This window comes from Elephantulus edwardii, unplaced genomic scaffold (assembly GCF_000299155.1).
Source record: "Elephantulus edwardii isolate Elephantulus edwardi_28Jun2011 unplaced genomic scaffold, EleEdw1.0 scaffold00143, whole genome shotgun sequence".
In the NCBI taxonomy this organism is placed as follows: domain Eukaryota; kingdom Metazoa; phylum Chordata; class Mammalia; order Macroscelidea; family Macroscelididae; genus Elephantulus; species Elephantulus edwardii.
The window spans coordinates 8,202,019-8,212,681 of NW_006399893.1; the positions used below are offsets into that span (position 1 = coordinate 8,202,019).

The following is a 10,663-nucleotide window of genomic DNA, read 5'->3' on the forward strand; positions in this document are numbered from 1 at the left end:
GGTGCGATTGGCGCAGGATAGAGCAGGGTTTAGAGCTGTTGTGCATAGGGTCGCTATGAGTCGGAAACGACTCGATGGCACATAACAACAACAACATATATATATATACACACACACTTACGTACTCATTTCCAGAGCACCCAAATTTATAAAGCAGTTGAAGAGAAAAAATGAATATATCTGTAAGACAAGCAAGAGAATTTAGAGCATTGGGGTTTTTTTAGGAGGTCCCCTCCCTCTGCTTTATATCCTTCTCCTGAGGAGCAGCTGGTCGCCTTAAACCATGTGCCGTTGGGATTACAGCGCAGCTTCTTTTCACTAAGCCATCAGAGCTCCCTTAAATATATAAGACACTTTAATCCATTAAATTTGAGGACATAGTACAAAAACAAAACAAAAAAAACAACAACACTTCAACTGATTCATCTGACAACGCTGTTCATATTCATGACATCATTTTTGTTGCTTTGTTTGGTTTTCCTAATTATAAAGGAGGAGACATAGAGTTGTTAGGCTGATATATATTTGGGAGAGTCTCCCTTCCTATTTCACCCAGCCACCACCAGTGTGAACAGGAGGAGAAGGAAGCGTAGGGCCCACAGCAAAGCTTCATAATCTTGAATGAAAGGGGGGGAAAGGAACAAAAAAGAAAAACTACAAATCCTATAATACATGCCTACAATAGGGTTAGGATGGTATGGGAATGGGACAGACATGAAGCTGAAGCTTGCAGAGTGGGCCACAGGAATGGGAGGCAGCAGAAACTCCTCATGTCCCTTTTTGCTCTTTGATGCTGTTTCCATAGTTGCCAAGCTGAGAAGCCTTCTCTGAAGACGGAGCCAGGAGAAGAGCATGACCGGGACCTCAGTTGGCCCCCTAGGTGTAGCTGTTGTAGGCAGAATTGTTGGTCTGGGGCTTCTGCATGATGGAACTGGTCTAGCTACGTTGCACACTGAGGGTCTGGCCATCCTGCCGCAGGGGATGGTGAAGGATCTTGGAGTGTAGCTGCTGATATGGGGTCAGAATGTAGAGCACTGTTTATGATGGATAGAAAAACTAGAAAAAAATCAACAAAGGTACAGAAAATAGGCATAACATTCTTAAGAAACAGGACCTCAAAGACATACAGAACACAACACAGAATACGTTTTTATACAAAGCACATATAATGTTCTCTAGAATAATCCATATTTTAGGCTATAAAGTAAGTTTTAATGAATTTTAAAAGGCTAAAATTATATGAAGCATCCTTTCTGACTTCAACAGCATAAATTAGAAATCTAAAACAAGCATAAAGAATATAATTAAATACATGGAAACTGACACATTACTAAAAAGCTATTGGGTTTATGGAAGGAAATAAAAAGTGAAATTTTAAAACACTTGGCCCCAAACAATAGTGAAAATATGACATACCAAAATTTTGGCAGTGCTCAGTGGAAAACTTATAGCCATAAATTGTTGTTGTTGTTGTATTATGTGCCATTGAGTTGCCTGTGACTCATAGTGACCCTATCTATGTACAACAGCCCTAAACCCTGCTCTGTACTCTGCCAATCATATTGTCTCTGACACACCTACTCCCATTACTTCAGTCACTGAATCAATCCATCTCATTGAGGGTCTTCATCTCCTGTGCTGTCCCTCTACACTCCCAAGCATGACATCCCTCTCCAAGGATTGGTCCTGCCTTGCAACATGTCTAAAGTATGTCAGATAAAGCTTCAGAATCCTTGCCTCCAAGGAAAAGCCCGGCTTCACCCTTTCTAGGACAAACTTGTTTGTTCTTTTAGCAGTCCATGGTATATTCAATACTCTTCTCCAGCTCTACAGTGCAAAGCCATCAATTCTCCGTCTATCATCTCTAGTCATTGTCCAGCTTTCTGATGCATAGCTAGTGATTGCAAAGACCATGGCCTGATTCAGGTGCACTTTTGTCTCCGAAGTAACAACATTGCTCTTCAGTACTTTGAAGAGGTCTCTGACAGTAGACTTTCCCAATTCAATTAGTCTTCTAATTTCCTGGCTGCTGATACCAATAGTGTTGATTGTGGAGCCAAGCAAACTGAAGCTGTTAACAATATCAATCTCTAAATAGATACGTTAAAAATGAAGAAAGGTCTCAAAATAACTGAGATATAGTCTCATCGCAGCAACAGTAATAAAGTTCAGCAAGAGAACAAACAACAAATGCTGGTGAGGTGGTAGAGAAATTGGAACTCTTCTTCACTGCTAGTAGCAGTGTAAAATGGTACAGCCTCTATGGAAGGTAGTGTGCCACTTTCTCAAAAAGTTGGTGGTAGATAGACCATTTGACCCAGCAATTCTACTACTGGGAGTATACTCTAAAGAAACCACAGCTATAACTCAAACTGACGTGTGCACACCTATGTTTATTGTTGCATTATTCACAAGAGCAAAGAGATGGAAGCAATCCAAGTGCCCATCAATAAATGAATGGATAGAAAAACTATGATACATTGGAACTATGGAATATTATACAGCATTAAAAAACAGAGAACTCATAAAGAATAGTGCAACATGCAGGAGCCTAGAGGACATTATGCAGAGTGAAATATTTTAGTGAAAAAAGGATAAATACTGTATAGCACCACTGTTATAAAATAAGATGGGGGATGGGCAAAGAATGAGAAAAAAGTGGATAACAAACACTACAGTAGAACAAAAGAGGGGAAGAACTGTCCGAGAGGCATAAAAAGTTAGGCATTATACATATGACAACAATTTGGAACAAGATGTGTATTGCTGGGTGGGCGGAGGGAGGGATGGGGAAATGTGCAGAGAAAGGAAAAAAAATATAAATTTAAAAAGTTAACTGGAAGTGGGAAAGGGAGGAGAAACAAGGAAATGTGCTAAAATGAATGAATGAATGAATGAATGTCCAACTTTTCTGTAAATTTTTATTAAAATCACAATAAAATAGTTAAAAAAGAAAGAAGAAAAGTCTAAAATCAATATTCAAACTCAATAACTTGAACAACCGGAAAAAAAGCAAAAGTTCAAAGCTACCATAAGAAAGAGCAGAGCAGAAATAACTATAATAAAAAACCTATGAACAATGCCATCAATAATAATAGAAATTAGTTGTTTGATAGGATCAATAAAATAGACAAGTTACTATTTGGACTAACAAAAGAAAAAATCTAGAATGAATGAATAATCAAAACAAGAAATAACACTGGAGCATTGCAATAGATCCAACTGCTATAAAGAAGATAATAATAAACTACAGGTGTTGTATTTAGAGGTTGTCAAGTTAACTATGACTCACGAGGACCCTAAGAGAACAGACTGGAGCCTTTGCCTATTCTGTGCCATCATCAGGATCTCCACTCATCTGTCAATTTGTCATACTGTGGTAGATTGCATGTTGCTGTGTTTCGGAAGCTAAGCCACCAGTATTCCAAAAGGCCATCAGGATCATCCATGGTGGACAGACTTCAGTGGAGTTTCCAGACTAAGAATCAGGATTGGCCATCCACTTCTAAAAGAATAGATCCTTGAAAATTCTATGAAGAATGTTGGGACATTATCTGATACAGTGCTTGAAGATAAGCCTTCAAGCTGAAAGGTCTTTAAAAGTCCAAGAACAGAGGTTAAATGTCTAAATTGACCTACAAAAGAAGAGATTGAGGATGTCCTCAAACTCCCAAACAAGAAAAGAGCCCCAGCCCAGAAAGCTGCACTGAAGACTTTACCAAACATTCGGAGTAGAGTTGATATAAATTCTACTCAAGCTCTTAAATTAAAAAAATACTCCCTACATCATTCTATGAAGCCAATATCATCTTGATACCAAAAAGAGCACCATAACAGCAACAAAAGGAAAACTATAAACCATCCCTTATGCATGCTGACCAAAAAATCCTAACAAAATTCTAGCAGACGGAATTCAACAATATATTAAGAAAATCATATATCACAATCAAGTAGGACTTATACTAGAAATGCAAAGGTGGTTAATATAAAAAATTGATCGAAGTACTTCATCACATGAATAAAACCAAAGAAAATAATCACATGATCATCTTCATTGATATAGCAAAAGCAGTTGATAAAATCAAGCACTGGGTGGTCTGTGGGGGGGGTAACATTGTACTGAGAACATCTTAATCCTTACTTCCTCTTTCATTAATAGATTTTCCTACAACAAACCACTTTGCATTTAATTTCAGAGTCTTGAGGTTTTTCTTCTCATTAATATTTTGGTAGCACTATCGGAAATCGAAAGTTCAAGAGCTTAGAGCATCAACACAACTGCTCATGTTCTTTTAGTTTAAATCCCTTTCCTCAGCCTCTTTAGGCTCTGAGATCTTTTCATCAGAATCTTTCAAAGTCTACTAAGGGTTTACTTCTATCTCTCTTTTCCTTTAGTTGAATATTACATATTCAGTTGCATTTGTAAAGACAGGATGTTTTCAGATGCTGACAGTCCTAGAACTAGATCTTTTACATTAAAGGCTACTCTCTGGTGGCCTAGTAGATAATGAGTTGTGCTGCCAAATTCAGGCTAGTGGTTCGTATCCGCCAGCTGCTCCTCAGGAGAAAAATGGACAATATCCATCTGGGTGATTTACAACCTCTGAAAACCCACGGGAGGGTCAGTTATGAGTCAATTCTAACTGGACTGCAATTAAAGTTATTTGGGTGTTGGTTTTGGCTTGGTTTGGTTATTTTTCATTTTCTGGATTTTCAGAAAAGAAAGCACTCCAAACTAGAGTTGGCATTTCCAAGCTAGAATCTGATTCTTCAGTGAAAGTGTATAGCAGCTGATACTAATCACTTCAATATTTTAATGCACGGAGATTTTCTTCTTTTATAATAATACTTCTCTTCAGTATTTTGGAGAGGTCCCTAACAGCAAACTTGCCCAGAGCAATACATTTTCTGATCCTCTAACTAGTGGTACCAACAATATTGATTGTAGATGCAAGTAAGATGAAGTTTAAATCCTTTCTCCATCTATCATGATGTTGCCTATTGGCCCAGTGTTAAGGACTTTTGTCTTCTTGCTGTTGAGATGTAAGTGAAGAGTTAATAGTGTCAGTTTGAAAACTAAGGAATGCCTGATTCAGGCCAGGATCTTTTCAGCTACTTGCTATACTTCGAAGAGCTGGACATTGAACCAGGATAACAGAAAAAGAATTGACGCCTTTGAGTTGTGGTATTGGAGAAAAGTACTTAATAGCTCACGGAGTACTAAAAGAACAGGTAAGTCTTGGTAAAGGTGTAGCCGGAGTGCTCCTTTAAAGCAACGGTAGACAAAGTTTGTCCCACATACTCTGGACATGTTGCTAGGAGAGGCTATTCTTTGGAAAGGCACATTATGCATAGAAAGGTGGAGGGTCAGTGAAGGATAGGAAGACCCTAAACCAGATGGATTGACACAGTGGCTGAAGCAAGGAGCTCAAGTGAGTCAAAGATGATGAGAATGACAGGACAGCAGAGGTCTGTCTTTCAGAGGATCGCTATGAATCATACTCAACTTGACGGCACCGAACAACAGCAGTTACACTTTTCCAGCTAGAAGTCTACAAAAGAGTTTAAATTACACTTTTTTTCTCTTCTTTTATTTCTGCATTCTTTTTTGTGTGCTTTTTTTCCCCTTTTTCTTTTTTATTACTCATTTCAATGAAAATTTACAGAGACTTTGGATTTCCACTATATCATTGTTGCACTATTATCCCCTCCTAACCCCACCCCCAGTACAATCCCTTCTTTGAAAAGTAAAAGAAAAATTATTTCATTGTTTTACAATCCCTCCCCCCAGGTCCACTCCACTATGCAGACTTCACTCTGGACTCCTGTCATGACAAAAACACCTAATCACATATCCCTTTTAAACAGGTTTTTCCCTCATCTGTTTCAATGCAGTATACATAATTTAACCAGTCTTTCACAGTCTCCCCGCAACCGCAATGTCAGTCCTGCTTTACAACAGTGGCACCATACCGTATTTGTCCTTTTGTGACTTAGATACTTCTCTCATCATAATGTCCTCCAGGGTTTTGAGTAATATTTCATGAGTTCTTTGTTTTTCAATGCAGCATAGTATTCCATTGAGTGAATATACCAAAGCTTCTCTATCCATTCGTTTGTTGATGGGCACTTGGGTTGTTTGCAACTCCTTGCTATTGTGAACAAAGCAGCGATAAACATGTGTGTGTAAATATCTGCTTGGATGTCAGTTATGATCTCTCTGGGGTATATTCCCAGTAGTGGAATTGCTGGGTCAAATGGTATCTCTATTTGCAACATTTTGAGAAAGTGTCACACTGCCTTCCACAGTGGCTGCACCATTTTACGCTCCCACCAACAGTGAACAAGGGTTCCAGTTTCTCCACAACCTTGCCAGCATTTGTTGCTTGTTGTTCTGACTAGCGTGAGATGATATCTCATAGTTGTTTTGATTTGCATCTCTCTTAGAGCTAGGGATTTTGAACATTTCTTCATGTGCTTGTTAGCCATCTGAATATCTTCTTTGGTGAAGTATCTGTTCATATCCTGTGCCCATTTTTCGACTGGATTATTTACCTTTATCTTGTTGTGGTGCTCAAGTATTTTATAAATTCTGGATATAAGTCCCTTATCTGTTATGGCATTACCAAATACTTTTTCCTAGTCTGTGGCTTCCCTTTTTACCCTGTTGGAGAAGTTTTTGGATGTGCATGGGGATTTGATTCTTAGAGGGTCCCATTCATCTATTTTATCTTCTCCTAGTAAATTACACTTTTCTACCATAAGCAGCTAGTAAAGCTCAGAATTTTCTTTTTTCTTTTCTATTTCATGTGTTTTCCAGTCTCTGGCGCAAGTTTTAACAAAAGTCACACATATGTTTGCTGTCTTTGTGCAGAGAAGTTTTGTTTATAGTCTTAGTGTGGGAAAGAGTGTATCTGCAATCCTAGGGGACTGAGGAGGAGTCTGACGGCAGCAGACATTCTGACTGCAACAAAAATGGAATTGTTTTTTTGATTGGTAACAGGAGATATCCAAAAGACAGGAAGACAGCAAAAACTGCCTCGCTGTAAGGTACAACTTCAAGATTTCCTAACCTGACTAAATAATCACAACAGGCACATGTCCCTGCTTCTTGTTCCCCAGTCAGTGACAGCTTGGCCTGTTCAAACTTGTAAGAACTGTGCAGCTGCTTCCTCTGGCCCTCTATCTGAAATTTCTTTTCATCACATCTTTTTCTCTTTATTCTTTAAGGAATGTACTGAGGAAAATTTAGAATCCCTATAAAGTTTCCCAATCTGGAAGAACCAATTTGTATTAACTAGCTCTAGTGGTTTAGTGGTAAGAAATTGTGCTGCAGTCCCAAAGAATGAGGTTCAAATCCATCCAGCTGTTCCATACAAGAAGGCAAGGAGCAATCTCCTCCCAGGGAATTTTCCACCTCTGAAAACCCACTGAAGGATCAGCTATGGATCACTTCCTACTTGAGGGCAAGTAATAAGAATTATAGCAGTCTGGTGGACTAGCATGTAGGATGTTACACTTTCAACACAGTGGTGGGTAGTTCAAATCCACAAATTGCTCAGCGGGAGAAAGATAAACAATTTCCTCCCTTGCAATTTACAGTCTCTGAAAAAAACCGTGGGAGAGTCAGCTTTGAGTCTGAACTGACACTGGATGGCAGCGTGTGAGAGTGAGTCCGTAAGGGAGCTCTGGAGGCCTAGTGGATAGGGGGTTGCACTGCTAACCTAAAAGTGGCATCTCTGGTGATTTGAATCCCCTGGAAGTTTCATGGAAGAAAGATGGACAATCTCCTCTTATCTGGCCTCAGAAATACCATGGAGTTTCAGGTCTGAATCAGTCCTGACTTGACAGCAATGAATGAGAATGAATGAGTCCATATAATACTCGAGTGAAGAGAGGTCCCTATAATCTCATAATAAAAGAGCTGGTTTAACTCATAAAGAAATAAGAAATAAAAGACTCATGGAACTAGGGGGCGAAAAAATTCAACTCCCACGTAACAGTTTTCTGAGTTCCCAGAAAAAACAATGTTCAACACAAAGCAAGAGAAACAAAATAAAAAGCCCTTCAAGACAAGTATATACTGGGTGGTGTTGAAGGTGCCTTAGAGAATCCTTCTAAGACATATATGAAAATTTAACTTTTAAAAGCTTTTAAAACACCCTTGATTTAATTTCCCCTTGGGAGGGTGCTGCTTTTAAAACTCCTTACTACCCAGATTTAACCCTTTTGTTGATGACTCAATCACATCTTGTGTGATTAACTGCCTCTGAAAACCTGAGAGAGGGTCAGCTATGGATGGGTTCTGACTCTATGGTACACCACAAAAACAACCAGGAAGATAAGTGATGCTATTTCCACGACTGCTTGTGTGTGTGTGTGTGTGTGTGTGTGTGTGTGTGTGTGTCCCTGATATTATTTCAAAACTTGCTGTAGTCTGCATACTAGGTTCGGGATGGTCATGAAACATTTTACAGACTTAAGGTATGTTTTTGTGTGATAGTACAAAGACCAGACTCTTGGAGCTTTCCTACTTCTGTGAAATTTTTGTTACTAAAATCCATGCCCATCAACCTAAAAAGAGCTCTCAAACCAAAAAATCAAAGGCAATAACTTTAGTAGATTCAAATACCAAATGGGCAATTTTTCTATCCCCCAACATTGCCATGAATTATTTCATGGACAGGGAAATTCCTTGACCCTCCATGAAGAGAAGGCACACAACTAAATCAATAACTAAAAGAAGATTCAGCAGGAGACTTTCCTTCTCCCTCAAAGGCACTAAATTTCAGAGACATTATCTTAAAAATAATAATGGAGTCTGAGCCCGACAATGAGGCTGAGGACATGAGCCGAGCGTGGAGGCCTCATGGTGAGTGAAATGGAGAGCCTTCCTCTGTTGCAGGGTTCCAGGAAACGGGGAGAAGAGATTGCCCAACTCAAGCCTTTGCTCCAGCTCTTGGGTGTCTTCTGACGGCATCCTGAGGAGATAGTCCTCGATGAGATACCCTGGCATGTATTCTGCTCCTATGGGGATGCACCCCATGGTCAGAGAGCAAATATTCCACCTGTACCTCTTGGAATGGTGTCCCCTATGGGAGGACCACCAATGGGACAAATGCCTGGAATGATGTCTTCAGTAATGCCTGGGATGATGATGTCTCATATGTCTCAGGCTTCCCTGCAGTCTGTCTTACCACCAGGAGTAAATTATATGGGTGTAGCAGCAGACACTACATTTGGCACAAAATCAATATGGTCAGAACGTAAATGAAGGACTTACTATTAAAATACTGAAGCAAAGCAGTCTACTTGGGAGAAACCAGATGATCTTAAAACACCTGCTGAGCAACTGTTATCTAAACGTCTGTGAAAGGAATACAAATCTGACTTGGGAAAGCCTTACTATTACAATTCTCAAACAAAAGAATCACACTGGACCAAACCTAAAGAACTTGAGGATCTTGAAGGATACCAGAATACTATTGTTGCTGGTATCTTATTACAAAATCAGACCTGCATGGGATGATCAAAGCTGAGGAAAGCGGTAAGCAAAAAGGGTCCACTACTACATCAGCAGTCCCGGTTCTTAAAACAGCAATTTCAACAACAATGAGCTCTAAGGCTGCTGCAGAGGCAGCAGCAGCTAATGCCAAACACTCCACTTCTACTTCTAATACTGTCAGTGGAACAGTTCCAGTTGCTCCTGAACCTATACAGTTAACTATTTCAGCTGAAGGACGAGCACAACTTTCTAGTAGTACCCCTGTTTATTCAAGAGCAAAGTGTTGAAGTATCCAGTAGTACAGAATCAGGAAACTTTAGCTGACTTTACTCCCAAAAAAGAAGAGGAAGAAAGCCAGCCACTAAAAAAAAAAAAAAACCTGTATACCTGAAATACAAAGGAAGAAGCAAAGCAGGCTTTTAAAATTTAAAGAAGAGCAAGTCCCATCTAGTACTTCATAGAAGCAAGCTACAAAAATGATCATTAATGATCCAGAATAAAGTGTTTTAGCAAAGTTTAGTGAAAAGAAGCAGACCTTTTAATGCTTATACAGCCCAAATTGAGAAAAAAGAAAAAGAAGGGGCAGGATCAAAATACAAAGAAGCTGAAGAATCCTTTCAGTATTTTCTTAAATATCATGAAAAAAATGACTTCTACAACCAGATACAAAAAAGCAGAGCAAATGTTCGGAGAGATGGAAGTCTGGAATGCAGTATCAGAACATGACCATCTTGAAGTCTATGAAGATGTTTTGGTTTTTCTCTTTCATAAAAAGAAAAGGAACAAGCAAAGCAGTTGCAGAAGAGAAACTGGGAAGCCTTAAAAAATATTCTTGGTAACATGACTAATGTAATATACTCTGCTATGTGGTCTGAAGCTCAACAATATTTGGTGGATAATCCAACTGTTGCAGAAGATGAGGAGTTACAAAGCATGGACAAAGAAGATGCATTAATTTGCTTTGAAGAGCACATTTGTGCTTTAGAAAAAGAAAAGGATCAGGCAAAACAGAAAACTTTGCTGAGAGAATGGAGATGACAGCGTAAAAATAGGGAATCTTTTCAGATATTTTTAACATGAATTGCATGAACATGGACAACTACATTCTAGGTCATCTTGGATGAAACTGCATCCAACAATTACTTGTGACATTAGATT

At 39.1% G+C, this 10,663-nt stretch overlaps 1 pseudogene; it reads left to right on the forward strand.

Moving 5' to 3' along the window:
* Positions 1–7,653: 7,653 nt before the first annotated feature.
* LOC102855670 lies at positions 7,654–9,829 on the forward strand (annotated as a pseudogene).
* Positions 9,830–10,663: the final 834 nt, after the last annotated feature.